This window comes from Ochlerotatus camptorhynchus, unplaced genomic scaffold (assembly GCF_037179485.1).
Source record: "Ochlerotatus camptorhynchus isolate MF236.1 unplaced genomic scaffold, CSIRO-AGI_Acam_v1.1 ptg000626l, whole genome shotgun sequence".
Classification (NCBI taxonomy): Eukaryota; Metazoa; Arthropoda; class Insecta; order Diptera; family Culicidae; genus Ochlerotatus; species Ochlerotatus camptorhynchus.
In genome coordinates this window covers 2123590-2151583 of record NW_027041105.1, presented here as the reverse complement: position 1 = coordinate 2151583, position 27994 = coordinate 2123590, and the positions used below count along the sequence as shown (strand labels likewise).

The 27994-nt window shown below is 37.9% G+C and overlaps 1 pseudogene; it reads left to right on the top strand.

The window, feature by feature from the left end:
* Positions 1 to 1498: 1498 nt before the first annotated feature.
* On the top strand, positions 1499 to 16505 carry LOC135714212 (uncharacterized; annotated as a pseudogene).
* The last annotated feature ends 11489 nt before the right edge of the window (positions 16506 to 27994 follow it).

Below are 27994 nucleotides of genomic sequence, written 5' to 3'. Positions count from 1 at the left end.
CAATGTTCATTGGACTACAGGATGGGCCTGCAGTAAATTAACTCACAAGGAATGCCTCACACGAGCAACGGCAGGAAGTGACTATATTGACCAAGATGTACTTTTCTGGCCGACATAAAAAAGTACTCGCTGGCTTCGATAATCGTCACTCCTGGTGAAATGATTTTCCAATATATCTCAGTCGTTTGCAGAATTTTCGAAAGAAACTTCAATGTGCTATTAAGCCTTGATACTATTGGCGTTAAAGAAGAATTGATGGACATAATTCAAGCTGTATTTGGTTTTTGTGGAGTTCAGGATGGAAACAATAACGATGTCAGATACGAAGACGTTATCGCGCATAGTGAGAAACTTATTATGAATGTTTTGTGTGAGACATGTGCCCTCCGAATCACCAACAAGTATTTGAACACGTTGATAGCATGTAAAATGGGTGAAATGAACAGTTTCTTCAAAGATAAAAATCAATCCAAAAGGAAAACGAAGAAAAATGAGAAAGCGAAAGAGTCAAATATAGGGTTGATTATCCTATTTCCAGGCCGGAGCACAACCCGCACTTAGTCTTTCTTAATCTACCGTAATTAAGCACCAAACGGAATGTTATTGTTACTGATGGCTTCCAAATTTATTTACCTTAAAGTACTTACTGTAAGATTCGATAAAGAGAAACAAATTGTTGAGTTATTGTTAAAATTCTGTTTCTTGACGCCAAACTCGGCCTATGGATTCTAAACTCGGCCTTAAGCATTGAATTTCGGCCTATCGGATGAAGATAAAGATTAATTCGGTCGGAGCGCTTCATTTGTATTTGAGAATATTGGGTGCAAACATTCATATCACGCGTTCTTATTGACTTTGTTCGGCAGCATTTGAACTAAAGTATCGTACCAAACACATAATTTACCTGTTAGCGCTGAACTCATGGATTTATTTGATGTATTCTGCTTGATAGGCTCAAAATGGGCACTTAGGCCGAAGTAGCTCTCTACCCTAGTTACTTTTTCTAAGATGTTGACCCCAGCACCACCAGTGCATGATGAACCTGCAGTCAAAACGAAATCAACTAAATCGATGAAGGTAATGATTTTTTTAGTGATCTCCAAGTCCTAATATTTTATTTTCTTACATTAGGCAAAACATCCAGGCCTCGCGGAATTCTCAAGGAATGGGCATCTGGTCACTCAACACCAACAGTACTGGATGATGAATACGAACCCAAAAAGAAACCGACTAAATCGTCAAAGGTAATTACTTCCATTCTTGAATAAGAGTGCATAAGGGCCGATTTATGATAACATGCTTCTATTTTTTTTTAAATTCTAAAATAAAACATCAAAACCACGTGGACGACCTAAAAAGTAGCATCGAATGCCTAACAACAAAACCATTGATGCCTTTCATCGACAACTTGTTTCAGATTTGTTTCAGTTCACAACGTTTTGAGCCCAACCCCCAAGAATAGTTTTATTTCAGTTCACAATACTTGCAATAAGGTACAATGTGGCAAGTGAAAACTGGTGGAGCAAGTGGGTAAATGCTTTTAAGCTACAATAGCATTATAAAATATTTGTGTTGCTTCTTAAGAAACCATTACGAACCAAAGTGTTCTTAAAACGAGTCGAGTTCATAACATAGATTTTGGCAGCTTGTTTCCACAAACCAGTTTTAACTTACCCTACTGTACCTTATAAGGCTATGAATCCGGCTTAGGCCAGTATCTTGTAGAAATGGAATCAATTTTCTGGTTAATTGTCAGTCACGAGAAGCGTTGGCTGCACATCGTGGCTTCCGGTACTCTTTACGGGATATTTCGATGAAACTTGTACTTGTAATCGTGTTTATGCTGACAACGAGTGAAATTCCAGCTAAAATTAAACAGATGTGCAGGTAAATTTGATCTGAAAATTAAAACTATGGAAACAGTGCTTAGTTCAATTTTCAGCAATTGCCGAATGAGGGCAATGATGCCATTCACAATGATGGTGGGACCTTCCTCGATCATTAATTTTCTATCTCAGAAGAAGTTTGGTCGATTCCAAGAATTGTTAAACCATACAGGGGATTACTATCCGGTGGTTTCATGTTCTGACAACATCTCAAATGGAAATATATACTTTATCAATACGTACTGTTTGGGATTGTAGTCCATTTACCTACGCCTTACGTTGTATCGTGATGTGGGTACCGGTGGTGGAAGTTTCTACAACAGGCAATGTAAACAATATTTCGGTTCCCGGTCACAAGTAAAAGTTACTTTCACTAGGTATCGATCCGAGTTTCAATTCTACACTTGATCCACCATAACAGTTTTTCGGTTTGGAGTTGGAAAACCACCTGCTTGCTGTGATTAGGATACAAGTCGCCGTGAAATTTTGTAGAGCAAAACAAAAACAACAACGAGTGTTATGATTATTCGTTTCGGTGACACTAGGTCACACACAGAGTCACTGTTTACGTGTAGTCTCACTAACACTGGTACTTCAAAGTTCCACCTTGCCGACGCCGGTGGTGTAGTGGTAAGCGTGACTGCTTTCTAACACCCCAATGGGTCTGGGTTCAATCCCAGCCGAGGTCGGTGGGATTTTTCTGAGGCATAAAAATCTCTGGTCACGTCTTCCTTCGGAAGGGAAGTAAAGCCGTTGGTCCCGGCCCATGTGTGTTTGTGAATGGGTGCGTTATCCTACGCTGGTGTGGAAGCTGCCTTCCTGCACATTCGATTGCCGTCAATGGATGGCAATTGATGTCCGTCGGTGATTGGCACTAGATTGCGGAACAGAGACCGAAGTTAAATAAAGGAAAGAAGAAGAAGAAGGTTCCACCTTTGATTGACAGAGGCGCTGTTATCAGTGACTCTTGACATTTGTATGGGAGAAGGGAAGAGTTGCCAGTCTTCTTGATTTGTAGTCTTCGCTTTTACGTAAACTAGCAGTTTGCAAGAAATGTTGCAAACAAAGGGGGACAGTTGCATACAATATATGGAATATTGCATGACATGTCTCACAAATTTACACGATCTATAATGTAAACTTGTATGGTATATGACGCTCCATTTATGTGCATCATAGTAATATAAATCTATACTACTCTTTTTAGCTATGTAAATGATGGTTTCGGCACTGATTGACTGCTTGCGGCAACCAAAATTTAAACGTTCATTTCGCTTGTTTAAGCTTTTTAGGGTGATTCTTAGCCACATCTGGGATAGTTCATCAGAAGAAAGGATTATTACACTGTATTTTCTCACCAAAACACTTCGCTGAATGTATTTGAACGATTCTTTAGTCTATCAGCTTCAATATGATTACATTTTTACGACTGCGCAATCCTGTTATGCCTGATTTGCTAGTTAACACGCAATTCAAGTGGAAAGGTTGCCAAAGAAAAGGAGACTGCGGACAATAGCCACACTCACCTGATAAGCTTGGACCGTTGTAAAACCGTTTTCAAACCGTTTTTTGACAATGTTGTCGATTGAAATAGAATAGGATAGAATAGCAAGCAGCAGATAAATTTAAGCAAATTGTCGCTGAGAAATTGTTGAAAGAAGTGCGGACGCTGCTTAGATTGACGACAATACGTAAATACCCTTATTTATGTATCGACATTTTCAACACCTAATTTTTTCCAGATAACTTGGATTTCGAGAATGTTTTTGGAATTATAACAAATGGGTACATGTTTGGATTTAAATATTTCGTTCTTTTTTAGACATTTTAGAGCTTTATTTATGTTTTTATCGTCAGTGACCTTGTACACCTGCTGACAGGAAGATAAACTCACATTTGTGGTACTAAAACGGTATATGTAAAGCCTGTCCACGTTAAATTTTGGACACTTTTCTTTCAGTGTAGTTTATGAAATAGTTCACTAGCCGCTGAAACGGTTCACGTATATCACAGCTGAAGCTCTCTACGTTATTTCGTGGTACAACATATTTACATTCTTGTTCAGTTTGGTAAAATGGCGTCGAATCAAGTGGAAGTACGCAAACACATTTTGTAAGAAAGGCAGCAAAATCCAACGTTGTCGATACGGGATCTCGCCAAAAAGCTAAAACTGCTCTCGAAAAATTCACCAGAAGGAGGTAGCCATTATTGAAAAACATCCACACCTTTCAGTTCGTAATGTGGCTCGCAAAGATGGAAAATCAAAATCATGTGTACAAAAGTGAAACACAGGCATGGGCTGAAGGCTTACAAAGTGAAAAAGGTGCCCAATCGTAGTGATAGGCAAAATTTCACTGTAAAAAGTCGTGCTAAGGAGCTTTTCACCCAGTTATTGCAAACATTTTCTTGTATCATAATGGACGACGAAACTTACCGACAAAGTCATCACTGACGGTCTGTCAGTTGTTAGTCAAGTTGTTGAATGGCAATCAGAAAATTGGAGTTTCGTCAGTGTATAGAAAAATAAAACAGATGAAGAAATGGTATCAGCAGTGTTATCAGCAAAAGTGCAAAGTTAAAATTATACATCTTAACTTGACGTTCGGATGAGCTTTTTACCCGGAGGTTGGCGTGGTTTCTGAAAAAGAAAAGGAGACTGTTAATAAACATACAGTGACTCTTTTTTTTCATCTCTCAGGGCCATACCCCAATCACTGGAATCGGATTCTTCCTGATTGTAGATTTCAAGTAACTTTTTGTGAAATGCCTCCTTGTTCATCGCTAGTTCCTTCCATTGCTCGTATGTAAGATCGCCGTAGCGTTGTATTGTTTGATGGATACTGTCCCACCAAGTAAAACTAGGTCTGCAGCGACGCAAATGTTGTGCTCTCAGACGAGCTGCACTGCGTAGTGGATGAGATGAGGGTCGTCTCCGTACATGGCCCCACCACCGCATCTGGTACATGCGTACCTTCTTGGTGATCCACCGTTTCTGCAGCAATTGCTTTACAGACCGTGGAAGTTCAGATCCATCCGAACTGCTACATAGAACGGACATCCCTTTCACGATTTGTTGTTCGTATCCCCGTATCGATTTTCGACTGTATTTCGTTAGTACGGCAACCCGTGTGCCGTACAGCATAACAGGTGCTATAACAGTTTCATAGATGATTCGCCCAATTCTCCAGTCTGGTTGATACTTTTTAAGAAATTGCATAACGGCTTTAGAGATACGAACTGCATTTCGGCATCTCGTGCGCGTAGTCATTGGCCATTCTAATCTGGAGGTTAAGTATACCCCCAAGTATCGCAGAGGTTCTGTCGTCTTGTACGTTGCCCCGTACGTTCCGAAAAAGCCTCGCCATTTGGCTCTCGTATAAGTGCCTTACACTTTTTCTCATTCAGGTTGAGTCCGCAGCTTCGAATAAATTTTCTCAACATCCTCCTTCGATGTCGCAATGATTATTAGATCGTCCGCAAACGCTAAAATCATGGGAAGCGTAAAACACTCCGACTGATTCAGTTTCAGATTCTCTATTTCATCCTCAACTGACTCGAGCACAGATTCCATCAGCAAGTTAAAGATGAATGGTGATAAGGGACAACCTTGCTTGATGCCCCTTCTGCGGTGGAAAGGTCGCGACAGCTGCCCTCCCCACAACACTTGCTGCTGTTCATCTCTAATGTGGACCGTACACGATTGCTTTTATTGACAATAATCGTATTGTCAATACATTTTATATTGACGTCAATACATCGGTATTGACAATATTTCTGTATTCACATCATCAATATTATTGTCAATACTTGTAAGTATTGACAATATTTCTTACCGTGTGGGGTTCGCTTAAGACAATCCATAATCCGATTTATGAAGAGGTCCGAAACACCCTTGCCTTGAAAGGGAGAAGAAAAGGAGAGGAAACCAGAGGTTAAATCAGATTTAGCATATGTCATTCACATCAATAAAACATACCTCTTAAAATGGCAGGTAGTGCATCAAGAGACACTTGATCGAACGCCTTTTCAATGTCAAGGGACATCAATAGAAGAGGTCTCCCACCATTCCATCGTTCCTGCAGAATCCTCTGCAACACATGTAAGTGATCAGTTGTTGACCGTTCCGGAAGAAATGCAGCTTGGTGAAGTCCTATTGACTCAATTGATCCTTGAAGTTTCTGTAGAATCCAAGACGCATACACCTTATATGCTGTGCAGCTTAGGCTAATACGCCTATACTCATCCACCGATTTAGCGTTCCTAACCTTTGGTATTGGAACTACCAGAACTCTCTTCCACTCCTCGGGCAACTTGTTTTCGTTCCTAACTCTCACTAGAAGGCTGTGGAGCTCTTGAATCGTTCGCTCATCGCAGTATTTGAAAAATTCGGAATAGAGACCATCTATTCCAGGAGACTTCCCGTTCTTCATACTGTTGATGATCTGCTGCACCTCACTAAAGGTAGGAGGGTTAGAAACGACACTTGTAGAATCTTCAGGCAGATTTCCAGGAATCATTGAGGGACCAGAGCTATTAGGTATCCACTCATCCAAACGAATTTGAACCCTATTCGACCGACGTTTGTTCTTCTTATTGAACCTCTTAAGATACCTGAAAGTGCGATTCATCCTTTCTCCGGCTGGGTACTGGTTAAAGTCTCGAAAGAACTTCTCGATCTCTTTCTCTTCGAAGTTTCTCAAAGCTTTTCTATACTCTTCATTTGCCTCAGCGAGCTTATAAGTCCATTTTGGATTAAAAGATCGATTTGCCCAGAACAAGAGTTTCTTAACCTTGGCGAAAGCCAATCGGCAGACTCTATCCGGTGGAATAGGTGACGTTTTTGCCAATACAGCAGATGCTGATCCTTGTATCTTCTCCTTTGATGCCTTGAATGATATAGTCCCTCGATCATCAGGAGTGGGTGTATTAGTACGAGTCTCGATTATATTACAAATTAATAGCTTATAATCAGTTGAAACTGTACCTGGTCGAACACAGCACATCTTTCTCAAATATAGTTTGGAATTGAAATGAGTAAGTAAATGATCAACCTGACTTCTGGAAAAGTCATTACCCCCCGTCCACTTGAAGCTGTTGTTTTAGTTGTGTTGTGTTGATCGAACAGCCATGGAGTACAAACTCAAAAACATCCTCATCTGTTGACCATTTTCATTGAATTGTTCATGACCTGCAAAACTACCAATAAGGAGAGCTTCATCTGCAGTCAGGTTGACATTAGTCAAATGGCTGTTAAAATCTCCGGCGACGATCAAGTAACGAGTGTCAGACTGTTGGCATAACAATCTACCTAGTTCTGCGAAGAAACATTCAGCGTTTCGATTTGGACCATGAACGTTTATTACTAACAAGCACCGTCGAGCAGATCCAATCTACATAGAATGAGATACAATATATAAATGAAGTTAATAATAACTTATGGTATATTATTCTTTATCATACCTTGTAAGAAACCTCTAAACACTGTAGGGATGGTCCAGCATCATCGTATTTTATAATCTCCATATCAACACCGTGTCGTATAAGAATGGCTAAGCCACGCTTCCTGCTGGATGCAGGATGCCCCAGGATCCATCGATAATTCGCAGTACTCATCATTTGGCAATCCAAGTTAACCTCCTGTAGAGCTGCAACAATGACTCTCTGAACCAGCAATGCAGCGTCAATAGTTTCACGCTTACTCACTTTTCGAAAACCGTTAAGGTTCCATGATGCGAAGCGGATACCATGTTTTGCGTCAATCAGGACCGGAAGATGTTGAGTCAGCTGTGAATCGGAAATCTCTTTACGCGCTAGCTTTTGTGCCACTATCAGTGGATCAGGAAGACGCCGACAGCGTGAATCAGAGGCTTCAGAGTATCGATGTAAGGCCAAGATGCTGCCATAAGCACCAGTAATACTGTCCAAATCTTCAAGTACGTATGTATAGTGAGAACAGGGTCACGGGCTGCTGGATCGTAACGGAAAGTATTCCGTGAAGGACTATGGACATATATTCTTATTCCAAACAGCGCAGAAAGCACAACAAGCGTGGCCATGCCTCCGTCCTGGCATCCTATACGTAGCAGGAATACAAAATGGGATACCTCCTCCTGTGATTCATAGGGTAACCCACACGATTGAACTATAGAGTCGGGGTGTCTCTCAATTTCCTCGGCTATCAAATATCTAACGATAGTTAGAGTCTCCTCAGATGGCAAACTACCACACAACTGATGCATTACAGAACAAACGGAAGAGTTTGGACCGTTAAACCGAACTAACAAAGCATCAGACTCCAGGGTGCGAATTCTTTCGGATTGATAGCCAGTTGGAGGAACTAAATCTAGCGCATGAGGCCTGAAGCACACCACGCTGTCATAGTGGGTTCTTGAATTCAAGACGCCACGATAGAATAAATGGTACCGTGGAGCAGCAGTAGTATCGTAATTTGTGGGAACGAATTCGACCTCACCGTCACTCTGATGAATAACAATAATTGCCTTGAAGTGATTAGAAAGGGCTGAAATTGATTCTGCTCCTCCCCAAAATACTGGTCTTTGTAAATTTTCCATGTAGATATGCACCTTTTCCTTGATGGTAATACCAGGCTTTATGATTTCCATAGCGAATTCAGAAAGTGTTACGAAGTAGTATTCCATATTTCTGCGAATTTCTTCGACGGCTGCTTGTCTCATTTGTAGACAGTACAAAGCATAGAGTTTGTGTCTCGGGGGTATCCCGAAAACTTGATGAACAATCGACCCAAAAAGACAATTTTCATCCCCTGGGATTTTTAATAACCAAAAACGTGTTCCGTTATTATCTCTCTCAAAATCCATTCCTGTTCGTAAAAGCAATAAGGGATCTAAAACCAAAATGAACTGACTGCGTGGCTTAACAAGTGTTAACTGAGAAATCACCGAGTACACTGAAGTCTTTTTTTACACGGTTTTTTTACGCGGTTTTTTTTACACGGTTTTTTTTACACGGTTTTCCACGATTTACACGGTACGTTTTTAACGATTTCTCGACAACGATACAACCTATCGACTTGATTTGAATCACATTATCCGTTTCAAGCTATTTGTAATCGAAGGGCATACTTTGAAAAAAATACCAATTTTTGGTGTAAATACAGAAATTTTTTAAATATGTCTATATGGACCATATCATGATTTAATTATAAATGGCATCAAAATCCGATTTTTTAAAAACGTTTAAGCATGCGAAAAATCAAAATCTCGTAGGTTTTTTTTTACACGGTTTTTTTTTTACACGGTACGTATCCCCCGTGTAAAAAAAGACCTGAGTGTATATTGAAATCAGATTGGTAGTAATTTTGGCGCAAATTGAGCTGTCAAGAGTTTGAAAGTATTTGTGATGACGATGGGTCTTTAGGGTCGGCTCAGGCATTGCAGCACATCCCTGATTCCGGGTAGACAAGGTTGCCAAATAATGTATATGTGTTGGGTATGTATATGTATATGTATGTGTGTATGTTTATGTGCATTTATAAGTATGTGTATGTATGTATGAATGTATTAATTTATTTATTGATTTATTTATTTATTTATGACTATGTATGTATGTATAGTAAGATTTAGGAAAGCTTCAAGAAGCCTTGGACACCTTGACCGTAATCGTATTACTTCGGAGGTTGCAAGACACAGCGCTTCTCACTTTGCCTCAGCTAACTGGCGCTTATGGTTCGCTGATTGTCTCTCCATTTTGTAAGCCATTTGTTTATATGTGTTTTTTTTTGTCGGTCGTATTAGTCTTATGTGATAAAAGTGGGCCCGGTGGCCTAATGGTAGCCGTTTTTGCTTACGGGGCAGAAAATCAAGGGTTTAATCCCAAGCCCCTTACACAATTGTGCTCGTAGGATTGCATAATTTTATTGTCAGGCTTTAAAAGATCGCGTCACTTTCCAAAGTGATTCCAGATCTCATTTATCCTCCCTACTAACAAAACGTCCCTCCTGTGACAACCGTGGAGATGCAGAGGTGTATTCGGTCTCTAGTAACAACGGTTGTCGAACTAACAATCCTTCCCTTCCCCCGATGACCGTAAGGACGTGGCCGGCGCCGTTATTGACCATATAAAGTATTGAACCTTCGAAACGTGTACATAGAGAATGGATAGCTCATCCCAGGCCCCATTCGTTTGGATCTATGTGCAATTTCGCTGGTTCTTGTCAATCACGGAGTAGTAACTACTGAAATGTACGGTCATCCAAGCTCAAGCTAAAGCTCAAGCAAGCTCATAATGGACGACGAAACTTACCTGCTCGAAGACTTTCAACAGCTTCCGGGTTTGGTTTTGTATACTGCAATGCAATGCAAAGCCGTTGCCGAGTGTTTCCGGACAAAGAAGCTTTATAAATTCCCCATAAAGTATTTGGTTTGGCAGGTCATATGTAGTTGCGGCCTGAAATCCAAAAGGTTCATCCCTACCGGCCCTATCAACAAATATGTGTACGAGAAAGAATGTTGGAAAACGCGGTTGCTACCATTCATCAGAAGCCACGACACTCCAGCTCTGTTTTGGTCTTACCTAACTTGTTATCACTATGTAAAATCCGTCCTGGAATGGTATAATGCACAAGAGCTCAAATACGTGCCAAAAACAGCCAATCCGCCAAACTGTCCGGATTTCGTCCAATAGGTACTGGGCTCTGGTTAAGCGGAAACTGTTCGAAACAAAGAGGAAAGCAAATAGCATCAATGATTCCAAGAGGATATGGAGGCACGCCGCCACTAAGGTATCTGAGGATACTGTACGGAACCTGACGACGGGTATCCCATAGAAAGTTCGAGAATTTTACAGACAAAAGAATTAACATTCAAATAAGCTACGCTTGATATCGACAAAACTCAACTTTACTGAAATAAACAATCGGTGTTGTTGTATTATGTGTAATTTTTTTCCCGACACTTTCTTAGCGTCCAAAATTTAACGTGAACAGGCTTTACTCATCAACTCTTACGATTTACCAATTTGATCCGTTCAAACAAATCTGAAGGCTGCTCAACTAGGGTTGCTCTTCTAGACATAGAAAATGCATTCGACAGTGTTTGGCTTGAAGGTTCGATTGCCAAATTGAAAAAGTTTTGTTTTTCCACTCTAAATTTTGAAATTAGTTCAAAATTATTAATTGGTAGAATTCTGCAGGTAAATAATCAAAATTCCAAATCTGGACGTCTACCTATGACAGCTGGAGTTTCTGTGATTAGCATTCGGAATCGGATATTTATCACTGATCATTATTTCATTATCTTTTCAGAAGTCAACTACCAAACGCCTGAGGCATCTGCCTTGGTGCAATTCAAATAGGTGAACACCATGAGGATGTGCTAGTTCGTGTGATACTTTAACTTAGCATTTAATTTATTTGATCTTCTACCTCTTGCTTATGGCAAAAAGTGAATCCGCTAACTTTTAGCATGTGTTGTGTGAAAACTTTACCACAAACATTGCGATAATCACTCCAATCGAACAAACCCTGATAGCTGTGTATTGCAAACATGTTTCCCATATTCTTGTTCCCAATTATGCAACTCTGACCGTTTTGATAACATACAAATGACTTCCATACGGAAAGTTTCCTCACCCACATTGCATAACAAAGTTAAATGGCCCACGGAATGTCAGCTTAAAACGTAAATAAAATTAATAATTACCAAAAGTATAGCAGCGTGTCCGGGTGGGCAAGCAAAATTTTCGGCAACAACGTGAGCGATTGAATTGTGCAAAAAATTAGCACCAAACTCATTCACAGAAGCTTATACAGAACAAAATGCTACGTTAGATTCGAGCGGAACGTGCTTTTATGTGAAACGAAAAGTTGGAAACATGTGAATGGGAATGTATTTTTCTTGTCGTAACATATTTAAGTTCATTCAAAGCGTCCAGAGAATATCTCTGCAGTCATTTGGCTAATGTGTTCCTATCGGTTCAACATAAAATTCAAACAAATACAACCGGTAGATCCGTATCAGGCGTTCGCTTTTCTGCGTACGGCCGATAAAATCTTCCGTTTGCACTTCGATCAGGTTGCTCTCCATCATCAGACGAGAAGGGGTTGCGACAACAGCATGGAATCGTGCTGTTGAATTAATTTCGATGATTATTGCTGAAATATTTTGTTTATTGTTTGGATTTCAAACATTGCTCCATAGCCATTTGCTTGCACACTTTCCGGCGGCGACGTGTCTGTCTGTCTGTGGCGGTCTGTGTTTGGGGAGAAACCAACTCCCACGCACCGATGATGTTTATAGCTGTTTGATGAGCCTTGTTACCACCCACTCCACTGTCGGTCGTCCCGTGTCGTTGGGTTTTGCTGCACTCGATCATGGCACTCAATGAATCTTCCTGCTTCCTGGCACCCGGAAATACCATCATTCATACAAGCGTGTGTGGGGGACCTCAGATAGCCTAGTCAGTAAAGGCACGGCATTACCAAACCGGAGGAGATGGGTTCGTTTCCCGGTTCGGTCGACCAAATCATTCGGGTTGGAAATTTTCTCGATTTCCCTGGAGTATCATTGGGCTAGCCACATAATTTACAAAAATCTCTAGCTCTTGAACACTAAGTTGTGAGCCGGCAAAACGCTGCAGAAGCGTAAAAATCCTAGAAAAAGAAGAAGCCGTGTGTGTGTTAATATATAGTACGGGGAAAGCAGTTTATCAATATTATTGTTTTATGTATGGTTATCTTTTATCATTTGGTCATTGCTCCTGTTGGCTCTTGCTTTACTTTGGTGTTGTTTGTCGACGTTCTCACGTAGGTTGCATCGAATAAAACGAGGGCACAACGATAAAACCGATGTGCTTGTCAATTGCTGTGCGACAGAATTAGGGACCTAATGGTTACCCATCGATGGATGATTGATTATTTGAACTCGGTTATTGAATTTGTTCCTGGACATTCTAGAGTGACTGTTGAACATTTTAAGTACAAACAATACAAACTGTGAATCTTTATATATATCTAATCGAAGAAGATAACCAACAAACATTTTCAGGTATGTAATACAACTTTCTCACTCTGTAGGACATTGTTTTTAAAGTGAGTATTATTACTCATTTGACGGCTTTTAGACAACCAAAAAATATTGCTGAATAACATAAACATGAAACGTGCTTTTCAACTACTAAACAGCATTTACTTAGATAATGAACTTTTTAAATGCTTCATGCGACTCAACTGTTGTTTATCAGAGCTATACTGCCGCTCATCGCAAGTCGGTCCCATTTGCGTTTTTGTCAAAACTGAGATTTTCAATGGAAATGATAGCTTATCACCCATATTTTCATATGCTGGATGAACTCACCAACTTTGTTCCGCAAAAGTTTGGAAAAACAGCAGAACGGGTTGTCCCATTTCATTCACACTTAGAAATTATTATTTTTACACGAGGCGTAATTCAGCTTTGACGTAAATCATGGAACGTAAGCAAACATGGCATGTAAAATTAAGTGTCCTGAAACTGAAACATATGCAACTCGACGAAAAGTGCGTTTGATTGAGTTTATTTTCGCGTCCTTTTCAACTGATTCTTATGTCAAAAGGGCTGCTGGCATGTGTCGGTCTATGGAATTTACATGTCTTTTTCGTAGTGTGTTTGAAGCAATGGAGCGAAGCAAACTTCAATCGCGTTTTTTCTCGGCTTGCGGCAGTATAAGTAACAAGAACCATTTTTTTTTCAATCATTTTATTTGTTAATGCTCAAATGTCCAAAAGGACTCCGCTGAGCCGAGAACCAGTAAAACAAGTTATAATCACAATAAAATTTTATGATGGCAACATTTTTTATGAATTCTTAAGTTTTGCTTCCGCTGTCTGCCGTGCTCACAACTCCCTTATTCTTCCAAATGTTTTTTTTTTTCCTTTACCAACACCAGCCGCTTGGCTTCCTCTTCGTCTTTTATCCGCTCCTTCTAGGTATAATCCAGAATCCCACATTTGTAGTACACACTACGTAAAACTCGAGAAAATTAATTCAATCAAGCGTACTTTTTAACGGCGCCGGTGGTGCAGTGGTAAGCGTGATTACCTCTCACCCCAGCAGGCCTGGGTTCAATCCCAGTCGGCGCTGCCGGGATGTTCTGAGGCATAACATCTCTGATCACGCCTTCCTTCGGATGGGAAGTAAAGCCGTTGGTCCCCGGTTCATGAGTTGATGGGTCGATATGTAGGGTCCAGGTGTGGGAGCTGCCTTCCTGGCACGTCGGTAGCATTGGTGCTCAGCACGGAAAACAAGATCGACGGAAAAAAACAAACCAAAGGAAAAAAAAAGCGTACTTTTCGTCGAGTTGCGTATGCTTCGGTTTAGGAACACTTATATTTACATGACATGTTTGTTTACGTTCCATAATTTACGTCAAAGATGGATTATGTCTCATGTAAAAATAGTTATTTCTAAGTGTGTAGTAAAACGCGTCATTGTTGTATTTGAAAACAGGCGGGTGCTGAGCATCACTTGCTTCCTCACCACACAGTAAGAAAAAAAATACCCAAAATTGAGGAAACAATAACTCAATGCCAGATTCTACCACTTGAGGTTCACCGTTGAGTTATTCTCAAAAATATTCTGGTTAAATTTTAACTGAAGCTGATCCTAAGCCATCAGGGTTTTTTTTTCGAAACCTCTCATAAAAGTCTTATCATAACTATGTGAAGTTATGACCGGAATTTGGTTTGTTTTGGAAGTTTTCAATTCATGAAATTGATCACGGTTTTTGTTCTTTTCAAAACCATTAATTGACATCTTATCAATATGAATTCGGAGTTGTGATCGGAAAATTGACTCTTGAGTCCACGAAATGGCCCTCCATAGTATCCAAATCATCCCTTAAAGAAGTAAATTCATGAAACTGATCATACAGCTCTTCTGATCTTTCAAAATCACTCATAGATGTCAGAATATAGGAGTTGTGACCGGAAAATGGACCCTTGGGACCACGAGATGTTTCACCATTAAGATCCGGAACATCCATAAAATTGTTCAGTTCTTGAAACTGAGCTTAGAGGTCCGCTTTTTTTTCAGAACTACTCATTGGCGTCATATCAAAATGAATTTGGAGTTATGACCAGAACATTTACCCAGCGAGTCAGCCATTCACATGAGTCCCAGTTTATAAAAACAGTTCATTTCCACTGATTTATAACGCGTTGGATGATTTTTTCGATTAAAAAAAAAGGTTGCCTGATGACGTTGAAGCGAACATTTTTTTCTACGATATCAAAACAAACATTATCAAGCGTTCATGTGAAGTTTGCATGATTTGCAGTGAGGCCAGTTTTTAAGTAGCTTTTGTTGTTATTTTCGCTGGTTGCTAGTTCTACTGTTTTTACATCCGCAAGTCTTTGTATAAAGTGTTTTTAATTAGCATCTATTATCATGAAACATAGAACGCATGCTAATCAGGGTTATTTATGTACAACAAATAAAATGTATTAACAGCGAAATAACGTTACAACAATGCTTACCACTAATTTTACTAACACTGCAACACACCCTTTAAAGTCTAGTAATGCACCCCCTCCCTCCTCAATTTAAGGAATCGATGAAAAATCTGGTCGTACCAAAGAGGAAATCATGCAACGTCGCGGTCAGGACCGCATCCGAGGCTACTTCTACAAGACGAAGGACGAGCTGACAAAGTGTGCCATCTACCGGCAGAATGCGATGGCCAAGGAGCTGATTGACGAAATGCTGGACCTGTTCCGTCAACTGTTGAGCGGTTTCGATTATTTTAGCTGTATATTCGACCGGGGCCATCCGCAGCGGTTGGCGGCAGAGACTGGTGGTGAGGTTTCAAACTTGGTACTAACTAATGAGCAGCACAATCAAAACCAAGAGGACGAAGTGGACGCGCCGAGGATTTTGCCAAAACGCTTGAAACTGGCGATAAAACAATCGCTAGAGACCGATGGTAACGCAATCGGGAAGTACCGGGTGGCTCTTTGCAATACCAAAGGGGATTTCCCTTGCATGGGACTGTGGAACGAAGGGCAATGTAAGTACAGAGCGCATGTTATCAATCCGTATGCGAGCAAGGAAAACATGATTCTGTTCCAAGTGTGGAATTTGGATCATCAGGTCGAGATAAGCCGCTCGGTGCTGCCGTCGATTGTGGAAAACGTCAGGCGTGTTATAGAAAACGAGGCGGATGCAATCTGTAAAATACATAACCGTAGGGGTAAGAAACTTTCTGTGATAACTTATTTTATCGAGCTTTTCACGCTTGGGAACCTCAAACTGGTTCATATTGTTTGCCACGACAAAAGTATTCATGATATGATCTCAAAGGGCAGTATAATCTGCGACAAATGTGCATAGTACAAGTATATTAAGGATTTCCAAAACAAAATACGCTTCAATAATAACGGTTTAATGCACGGGGAGGCCAACGGAAGATTTGCTAGAAAGTATGAGAAAGCCGGGTTTTCAAATAAATCAGTTCGTCATTTTTTATCTTATTTTTCTCAGTAACAGTCGTAACAGTGGGGTTTCAGTAGCTAGCTTAGCTGGTTCGCTATACCTTACTTTACCAGTTAGGCTAAGGTTCAAGTGTTCTTTGCTGTACATAGAAGTCGTCTTCCATCCCACTTGATCCATGTCAGCACGTAGCCTGCCACGCTGTCTGCGAAGGCTCCACAGGTCGCGTTCCAGCTAGTCAATCCACAGCGCACTTCTTTGTCTTCTTCCAGTCCGGTCGTTATCAAGAACCATTTTCAGCGGGCTGTCATATGACATACTTACGACGTGCCCAGCTCACCGTAGTTGCTTATTTTCCGGTGTGGACGATGATTGGTCCTCCTACCAGAGCAAAGTCGGTTAACAAAATGGAAGCAAATCGATATTAAAGTTTGCAATTCCTATCATAATGAAAACTCATTTTGATTTCAATTGTCGCGACAGAACTCTGATGTCATATTGTGCTTTCATTATGCAGTCAAGACTTTTTAAATCAAAGCAACTTAACTTGAAGTTCTGCTGTTAATTTCTTGTTTATAATTTGATTTAAGTTCATCTGTGATTGAACTAACGATTATTGTTTATTTGTTTTATTTAACACATTTTAGGTCATTCGTGGCTAGCCCGAGGTGACATTTGAGCTCAAATCTTTCAGCGTGAGAAGCATGGATGCTAACCATTTACGACAGGCCCGTATTCAGTCAAACATTATGAAGGCATAATCAGTAATCAAATTGATTTAATTGAAAGTAGAATTAGTTTTCCGTTTGATTCAACAGTGTCAAATTTTGCTCTCATTTTTTTCTGTGTTAACCGTTAAGTCAACCAAAATCAGATCAAATGGAGTATTCAAAATAAGTTACATCATAACAGCAAATTCTGATTTCATTTTGATCTCTAACTTTGCTCGGGCAGCTGACAATTCGCCTCCTCTACGTTCCGTCTTCCATCGATCAAAAACACCAATGACGCGTTTGTCCTCCACGAGAATAGTCCATGTCCCGTGGCCGTAGATGACTACCGGTCTAATCAGCGTTTTGTACATAGTCAATTTCGTGTTGCTTTATTCGACCGGATCTGCTGGTATCATTATCGGCGGTCACCAGTGAGCCAAAATACACGAACACGATTGCAAACTTAAGCGGTCTTTGCACGCTCGCTCCAAGAGGTCACTTACAGAACTCTTAAAAAACACCGCTTCATCTTCCTAAACCACCCCAAAAAGCAAAAACATATGCTCCAATTTGCCAGATGATGATCAGGGCTCTGACTCAGAGGTTGGTGAAGGTAGTTGTGTGGGTGCAAAGAGCACCCAATGCTTCTCCGTACAGTGTGCTGAACATGTAGCACTATCGCAGGGACTCGTAGTTAGCCATGATGAGCGTTGTGAGGACAACGAACTGAACACTGCATTCTCGTGACAATTCAATCACCAACCACCGTGGAGGTAAGCCGTGCGGCGATATCGGGCAGATTCCCCAACAAACAATTGCCTGTTGAAGAAACGACTTCTTGACGATTTTATTCCACTTCATGCTTAATAATACTTGTACTATTTTTAATAATAACTTCTGTTCAGGCTTTGTTTACACAAATCTGGAGAATTTATTCAACCACAACATCGAAATATTTGGTGTTGAATAAGGTATGTCGAGAAGCTTTTATTCGACTAACAAGAGTTGTAACAGAGCTTATTCGGTCAAATTTTTGATTATTCAGCGTTTATTAGACATCATTTACTTCCTTAAACAGCGATGGTATAAAGGTGTATATAGACGCTTGATTCTCATGTGAAATAATGTTTAATAAGACACTATTATACATTTAATATTAAACGATTATTCAACTACGGGATAATTAATCCGAAAATAAGAACGACACAGAAGAGCAGGGTTGTGTTCTCGTTAGTGATTGTTGTGTCATTTATTTCGGTCGAAGCACGCACCCACCACACAAGATCTAGAAAATCTATAACATACATACATACACACACATGTCGTTATATGGGATTCGAACCATGACCTTCCGATCACCAGCCGCTTGGCTTGCCATCTGAGCTATCCTAGATTACATCATATGGGCAGCTGAATAAGCAATAAAAGCTTGCATCTGAAAACCTATCGGCACTTTTTTTATGAATTGGTTGTCCTGAGTGATACAGTTCGGATCGTGGTTTTGCCGCGAGTGGAGGTGCATAAGTTTTCTCCCGGTATATCTGCATTTTTATATATGTGTCGGCGAGTTTATTAGTTCGGCTGCATGGAGGAGTGATTAAATTGTCATTCAAGACATTATTACAATAATGACTGATAATGACTCTATTCAGAGGATGTGCAGTGAACGGAAGTTAAAAGAAAAAAGTCCAATGCCATCATAGTGAAATGGGCTTGAAGAAATGGCGGATGCAAAATTTTTGTTTTGTGTTAGTGAATGTGGAAAAGATGAAAAAAAACGAAGTCATTTGTGAATTCCGAAAAGCTAAAAGCATTCGATTTTGGGCAAGCTTATGTGTGTGCAAAAAGGCTCGTGTTGTGTTTGTTGAAGATGCAGCAGAATCGGTGGAACCGGCGTACGATGCTAGGCAAATACATACACAACTATGAGTACGAGCGTGTCCGTGTGGCTAATATGGAACACAGACGCATATCAATATTGGTGAGATCTCTCCATTCTACCATCTACCTATTTCTATCTTTCTCTTTCACTAAGGGGGCATCCATGAACTGTATCACGTAAAAATTTGGAAAGGATAGCTTCTCCTCCTGCCCTTAGTTATGTTTTTCGGATACCATTTTCACAGGCTTCCACTTTCCCTCCTTTGAGTGTGCTGAGTTGCAAGAGATGGTCCATCCACGGGTGTCATTTGTCTTGCTTTTATGACCTGGAATCCATGACAGGGACAGGAGATCGAGTAATGTGAAGCTGATCGTCTCTTTCGTTGGCTCGCTTTTGGATCTGACGAACTACTCGCTTGCAGGGGAACAGCGTTGAAATCGAATTCGATTCTCATCTGCATAGAGCTTTATAACGTTTTATCGTCTTTCTCTATCTAGCACACGGAAATGGAGGGATTCATTGTTTTCCAATCAATGCGTTTCTCTCTGGCTCGCACTTCTTCGATGGATCTCGATTTAGTTGTGTAGCATAAGCGTGTACGTGTGTATTAGAATATAATGACAACGGAGTTGCAGCGCATCGGAAATTGGAGCTTGCTACCAGTGCTACCAAAAATACGGATTTGTATTACTTATGAACAGTAATTACTATTTAGCATTGCTAGCTTTTACGCTGGTAAAGCGTCAAGCGTGAAGTAAGGGGCACGGTAGCTCAAAAATGTTAATGTTTTATGGATTCTGTACCCGTCTTAGGCCGCGGCCGGAGTGGACGCGACGCGACGCGACCCATTCAAGAGAATCTTATTATTTTTTATTAACATTGCGTATGAGTTGAATTTAATGAAGGCATAAGCGCTTTTTCGTAGCTTTTTTGTTTCCAGGTTTAAAAGATCATCGGCAGTAGAGGCTTATTCTTGTGTAAAGGGCACCACCGTGGAGTTTGAGTTTTAATAAATCCCAGGTCCTATTATATTATTATTATACATTCAATGACAAATATTTAAAACAGGATCAAAACACAACTGGAAGAACGTTTATATGACAGAGCAATTAACCATTTTATTTATCCATTCCCGGAGAGAAAATTCCATTACTTGTTGATATATTTAATTGTATACTTGTAAATACTCATTTAATAATCAGATTCGGAATATGAGTGACGGGGGAGCTTATTGTGTTCGTGAGTCCTCCGTTTAGGCTGGATTTATTGATTTAAACCTTTAAGTAGATTCTCAGCTCTTCGATGATGGAAATTTTTTTGAATAATACCATACCACTTTTTCAGCCTTCGTTCACATCATTGTAATTCATGATAACAAGTGCATGAAAACTGTTAACTGTCCAAATAACCTCGATTTTTCTGACTATTGATTCATTATTAGAGTTTACCAATATTTATAAAAGCATTCCATATTGCGTTTAAAGATTCCATGGTGCATAATAAAGATTTTGTTTCAATTCCAATAATATCTAATAAATCAGTTAAATGTACGGAGGTTAACTAAAATCGAGCTTATTTGTATTTTGTAGTACCGTAAAACGAGGTATCTTTGATAATGTGGTTAACTTTGATAGTATAATATAAAGAATAAATTTATTCGCTGTGCGTTTTCCAAATAAGAAACATTGATTCCATATTGTAGCTTAGGGTATTTCCGTTGATATTGAATATAGTTTTATATAGTATGTGTTACATATTTTACAAAAATATTAAAAAACCATTTTCGTGTTTTTCGCGCTTTTGAAAAAGCACGCAAACCATCACTTATGAAATGTTTTTCCGATGCAGCCATCACAAATTCAATGTTGAATTAATATTGCTTTTAAAATTTTCTGATTATATACTCATTCAAAGTTTCATATTTAAAGAACTAAATTGTTTGAGTTTCACTCATTTTTTTTTTTTTACATTCATCGAGCATTATCAAAGTAACCCCAAATCAAAATGCAGAAGTTAGGTCACAAAACTAAAAAAAAAGTGCAAATGCTTTAATTTTCGTTCAACATATTACTAACGAATTAACTCTTGGATCCTCAGTACTTGTTTTAAAAATATAAAAATTGAAAAACATTCATTGTTTTACGGTACATGTTTATTTTACATTAATTATATATTATATATTGCATGACTAGTAAATTATTTTTATTTCACATATTTAAAATCTCATTATATTATTGTAACTATAATTTTCATTTACAGAAGGTGTATCAAACATCAAATCATTGTTATTTACATTTATTTTATAATAATATAATATGATATCTATGGTTTTCAGAATTTGGATAACCCAGAGAATAAATTGAATATCACCATATGTTATTAAATTGTTTTACCTTTGCAGAGTTTTGCTATTTCAAGAATTAATCATTGATGCTTATTTTTATAACTCTTGTTTGCTCAAACAACCTCGATTATTTAGCAAATTGATTCTTTACTTAAATTGTGGATTCATTAAATAGGCAAAGTTGAGTTCAATCATACCATGCAATTAAAATATTCATATATAGCTTGAGTGTAAAGAATTTGAGTGACTAAAATCGAGGTTTTCTGTATTTTCCAGTGGCGTTTCCTTAACCTCGATCTACCTGTGCACCAACTCTCAAAACATAAATAATAATCAATATATTGCTTGCAATAGATAGATATCGAGTAAACTAGAAGATTGAGTGTATTTTCAACCGATTCGAATATGAATATGGCATTAAATCTGGTTTTGAAAGTTAATGCACAGGTAAATAGTGAGGTTACGGGACGCCACTGGTATTTTGTTATATTTTCTGTGTTTTAAGGAAATACCTGCATACATACATACATTTTGCATTTCACTACATATATTATATAAATTATACATTGCATGATATACTATTACCTTTAGCTTAATATTTCAGTTCACCCAAGCAAGTCATCGAAATTAATATGAAACAGAAGCATTAAATAATATTATATGTTTATAATTATTAAGCAGGTTATTTCTCGTCATGTTAGTTATTCATCACAATTTTTAGCATTATTGTTAGTATCATTCGAGCAAAATATATATAATTGCTTAATATATCCTATACATTTCAGTGTTGCATCCACCTGTTGTGAGCTGAGGAGGTGTAGAGCTGCATCTTATTATATGTAAAATACTTCTCCATTGCAGTAGCAACTATATTATCCATATAAATGTATTTCATTATGTCATATTTTAATGTTCTGATATATTTCATTTCTTCATTGCATACATTTTTATTATATAAATAAATACTGGGTTGGGAGGGAGCATCAGGGTATCATTCAAACTGAAACTGGACGATGGTATGATTGACAGCCGGAGTCTAGGAGGGAATAAACACTATCATTTTCTTTATCCTACCGATTCGATTGTGATGGTGTGAATTCTACTCCAACAGTTTCAGGGCGATTGACGCGCCCTTCTTAACAAATCATCCAGTAGGAAGCTTAATAAGTATTGCGAATTGTGTTATTCGATTTGTTGGAGCGTATCGTTGGAAGGAGATTCTTAAATTCCCGTGGATTTCGCGTAAGTGTCTCTGCTTATGGGTCCACCCCTCCGTTTTTGGCCCTTCATACAGCGATATAGTGAATTCAGATCGGTAGCTCAAATTGATCTTGCTATTAAGTGGAGCTGCATACAAGACAAGTCTTGAAAGGATGGTGGCTACCTTACATACATACATGACCAGAACATTTACCCAAGGGACCAGTGCACAATGGTCTTAAGGCCGTATATAAGAAGACAACAATATTTGCGCTCAAACCATCACTTTTTGGGAGTTTTGGGGAAAGTTTCTTCGTATTTTTTGGTCAATTTTTTATGTTAGTGGAATAAGGGTGGTCTCTAAAATTGGTGAATTGAAAGTATAAACATTTAGATAGATCAATTCAATGTTTAAAAAAATTGTAGAACTATCAAGCAACTTTGCTGAAGACATCAAATTTCAATCTCTTATGAGTTAAGATTATTTTTAACAAGTAGGTTAGGGTGGCCCAAGAAAACCGGCTTTCTTTAAATATATTTTAATACATTCATTTCTCGTAGAAACTTTGTACTAAATACTTTTAGAACTTTAATGTCGCATATTTTTGCTGCAGCAACTAAGTTGATATCTCCTTTATTTGAAAAGTTATGGCTAGTTTTTGCTAAAAAAAATTGGCTTTTTTGAATAGAATAAAATACATGAAACAAAAAACGCTCGCAGAGTTTTTTTCACCAAAAATGCTTCATTAAGGGGGTATTCCCAATCTTTTGCCTTTTTTCGGCCTGTTTTTCAATTAATTTTTTTTCAAGGAAAATGAATAGTAATGCGCCTAACTCTTTGGGATTCTTGTTTATTGAACATTAAAGTTTACAAATAAATTTTTTTCGACACAAAAAAAGACATTATTGACGTCACAAAATGGCGGCAAACAGACCCCTGTTCGTCGCAAACGCCTGGACGGGCAAAGACTTTTCTCTGGAACGGCTTCATCTGAAACAGATTTCGTGATGAAATTAATAATCTGCATAAGATTCTCTGGAGCTTCTCCCGTTGGCAGCAAAAAATCTTGCAAATTAACAAAATGGCGGCCATATGAAAAAACAGGCGATTTTTAGCCCGCTTTTTTGCAGCTTTAAGGTGCTTCAAACAATGTTAAATGTTAATATTTTTGGCTGAAAGTGGGAGAAGCTCCAAAGAATTTAATAAGGAACAAAATGCGCAAAGATTCAAGTCAATATCTCTTATAGTTTCTGAGAAAAATCTTCGCCTGATAAAAAAATGTGGTTTCGAGAAAAACGCGTTTAAAGTTTTGACTTTAGTTAAAACCATTTGGGGGTTCTTACCATTAGTCAGCTATGCCTGGACACCGAATTCGCTGATCGGAAAACGGCTTGGGGAAATGAAAGTATATAGTCTAAAGTACAAAAAAACGTGAAAAAAAAATTTGATTTTTCGAAAAAAAAAAGATCGGGAATACCCCCTTAAGAGATATTATTAATTTGAAAAAAAAAACATTTTCATTTGAAGAAACTTTCTAATCAAACAAGATGCAACCTGGTTGCTCGAGGAAAAATATGCGTCAGCATAAGTTTTTTTTTTCATATTTTTATTAAGGAGACTTTCAGCCCTGGGCTGGTTCGTCTCCGTCAGCATAAGTTCTAAATTTGTCCAAAACAACGTTTTTAAAAAATAAAAAATAAAATAAATAAAAATATTTAACAAAATCTGTTATCAGTGTTGGAAAAGTTCGCGATATTTCACGAAGTTCACCAAGGGAAAAGTTCGCGAGTCATAGTTTTTTGCGAACTTTTCCATCACTGTCTGTTATTAAAGGGGCCACCCTAACATGCTTGTTTCAAAAATCATAACTCATGAAACACAAGAGATAGAAATTTGGTGTTGTAAGCAAAGTTGCTTGGAATTCGTTGTACTACAATTGTTTAAAACATGGCCTATCTCAAATAATGTCAAAAGTTTGTATTTTCAATTCACCAATTTTGTCGACCACCCTAACTTCACTCACATAAAACGATTGGCCAACAAATATGAAGAAACTTTTCCGAAGACACCATATAGGGGAATATACGTATTCTCGGCAACCTAAGCAGCGACCTTCTTTCTATAGCCTTTTTCTCTAAGGAACGCACACATATGCAGTATTGGTTTGTTTACAATCTTTTGCTGCCAGCTGCTCTAACAATTTCAGTCAACAGAATTGTCAAAAACTGTTTTGAAACGCTTTTACAAAGCTCCAATCTTCTCTAGTGAGAGCGAGTATTGTCGGCAACCAGTTTTTCTTCGGCAACCGTTCCATTTGAACTGCATTTAAATCTGCTGTTCTATTATCGGCAACTCGAAATCAGCTACAATTTGTAGTGCGTGTGTTTCATTTCAAGAAAACCCTGCTAGATTGCTTTTTCTCAGTGGTAAAAATATAGTCAAATTGAAGCTGAAAGCATAAAGAATCGTTTGCATGCATTCAGCAAGTGTTTTCGTAAGAAAATCCAGTGAAAATAGTGTTTCAATTTGGGTTGCCGAAAATAGTCTGTCATGCCGAAGCCGTCATTTCCCCTACCTAAAACTGACGGTTTGGGCGCAAAATTTTTGTTTTCCTAAATACGCCTTTGGGATCATTGTGCAGTTGATAGTCTTTCGAAAGATCCGAAACATCCGTAAAAGTGGTCAGTTCATGAAACTGATCCAAGAATTCCGTATTTCATTCTGATAAGATGTCTATGAGTGGTTTCTAAAAAAAAACATGGAGATCTTAAATCAGTTTCATGAATTGACTACTTTTGAGCAATTCTCTACAGATTGACGAATTTTTTAATTTTTTTTTAATTTGTCGGCTCCGATTTTGATGAAAATTTACACAGTTGTTCTTTTTTAGTAAAGATGCCAATTTGTGTTATCAGTTCTTCAAATTGAATCACGACTACTTTTCTTACAGGGCCTGTGTAAAAATAGTACTAATGAGTAAAAAAATATATATTGCTGAAACGGTTTGTTGGATTGATTTGGTGTCTTGAGCAAAGTTGTAGATATTATTTTGGCAATAATGTTAAAAATATACACTGTAAAAAATTTCATTTGTTTCAATGAAAAAAATTATATTTGTTATTAAAAAAGTTAATTTCTCAAAAAGTACATTATATACCTTATTGAAGCTTATTGAAGCTCATAATGTTTGTTACAAACTGGCGAAGTTTGGTGATGGTAAACTCAAAAACAAAAAAGTAAGAATTTTTTGAAAAATTCACGATTTTTACATTTTTATTAAAAAAACATATGTTTTTCAACCGTGTATATTTTTTTAAGAATTGCATTTTAATTTTGCACAACTTTTTGAAGACACCATAGCAATCAAGCAAGCCGTTTTTGCAATGTATTAAAATGTTTATTTTATAAGCGCTTTTCTACACAGGCCCTATTGGAAAAGTAGTCGGGGTTCGCTACCCCGAAAAGAAGCACCGTGAAATCAACGAAGGTATTAGAAAGAATCTTTTCAACTTCGAGCCTGAGGCTGACGAAGTGAATGGACTCAAAGAAGTTTTAGAAAAAATGAAGGTAAAGTTTTCCAATGCATCCACTGCAAGAAGTGAAAAATTATTAATTTTATCGTTATTGCCTTATTCATGGTCAACACAAAAAGCTATGCATCAATTAATTACTAGTAGATATATTGCAACAGAGGCTAAGTTGATAAAGGAAGGTCATTCATCAAAAACCGCAAAATATGGCACTGCCTTAAGTGATGAAACAAAATTGGCAGTCATAATTTTTTTTAAAGATGATGATATAAGCCGGGCAATGCCTGGTCAAAAAGATTATGTATCTGTGCAGAAAGGAAGAAAACGACAAGCCATTCAAAAAAGATTACTAATGATGACTTTGAGAGAAGCTTATAAACGATTCAATGAAATTCACTGCAATGTAAAAATTGCATTCTCTTCATTTGCAAAACTCCGCCCTAAGCAATGTAAACTTTTAACCAGCTCTGGAACCCACAATGGTTGCGTGTGCACAACGCATGAAAACATCAATCTAATTTTACACAGTTTGAAAAAACTTAACCATTTAAATGATGTAAAAACGTTCACTGACAGCCTACTTTGTGAAAATAAGATAACATATTGATATCTACGGAGTTGTGAAGATTGTCCAGAATCTTCCGCATTAGAAAACATTTTATTAAAACAATTAGAGGAAAAATGCATTCATCAGCATTTATTTGAACAGTGGGATAGATGTGATTTAGAAACTACTGTTAAGCCTGCAGTCGAGTTTGTTTCATTTTTCTGCTTGAAATTGACAAGTTTGATACCACATAAAATTTCACAAGTTAGATTTCATAAAAACACAGCAATCTAATTTTTTGAAAACTACACGAAATAATTTGCAAGAAGGTGAATTTTTAGTTACTTGCGATTTTTTCGAAAACTACAGCTTTGTGTTACAGGATGAAGTTCAGTCTCATCACTGGAATGTCCAACAAGCTACCATTAACTTATTAACTTATTTATTTCTAAAATGATAAGTTTTTTACGCATTGACCGGACAAAAAATATATCAACGCGTCACAGTACAAGAACCGGAAAAATTTTGCTAGCCTTTGTAAATTTAAATCAAAGTGTGGAATTGAAGCCGAATGGCATTTCTTTGCAACATCACTTGGGAAAGGTTCTTGTGACGCTATTGGAGGTACAATAAAACGCATGGCTACTAGAGCAAGTTTGGCCAAAAAACGTGAACATCCAATAAAAAATGCAAGAGAGCTTTATAATTGGGCAAATAATCGAAAAGAAGAAGAATTAACAAAATTATCATTTAGTTTTGCCACAACAGAGGAATACGAAAGTATGGCTTTACACCTCAACGAGCAATATAATAATGCAAAAATAATTCAAGAAACTCAAAAGTTTCATTCTTTCATTCCTGTTTCAGAAAATGAAATTAAAGCCAAACGTTACATAAACTGTAATGATAATGATGCCCAAAATTCAATGTTTTTAATAAGTGATGTAAATAAAAATAGAAAGTAAGTGTATTACAATGAAAATAGTTTATGTATCATCTGTCCATAAGGTTTCCGAATAAAAAAAAGTAAAAAAGAGCAGAAAAATGTATTTTGTGGATTTAAGTTGAAATTTGAAAATAAAAACTACTTTTGAAAATAAAGACTACTTTTCCAATAGGACCTGTGTAGAAAAGCGCTTATAAAATATATAATATTGCAAAAACGGCTTGCTTGATTGCTATGGTGTCTTGGAGAAAGTTGTGTAAAATTAAAATGCAATTCTTGAAAAAATATACACGGTTAAAAAACATGTGTTTTTAATGAAAATGTAAAAATCGTGAAATTTTCAAAAAACGATAACTTTTTCAAAAATGTACTTTTTGAGAAATTAACTTTTTTATTAACAAATAAAAAAAATTTCATTGAAGCAAACGAAATTTTTTACAGTGTATCTTTTTAACACAATTGCAAAAATAATATCTACAAATTTGCTGAGAACACCAAATC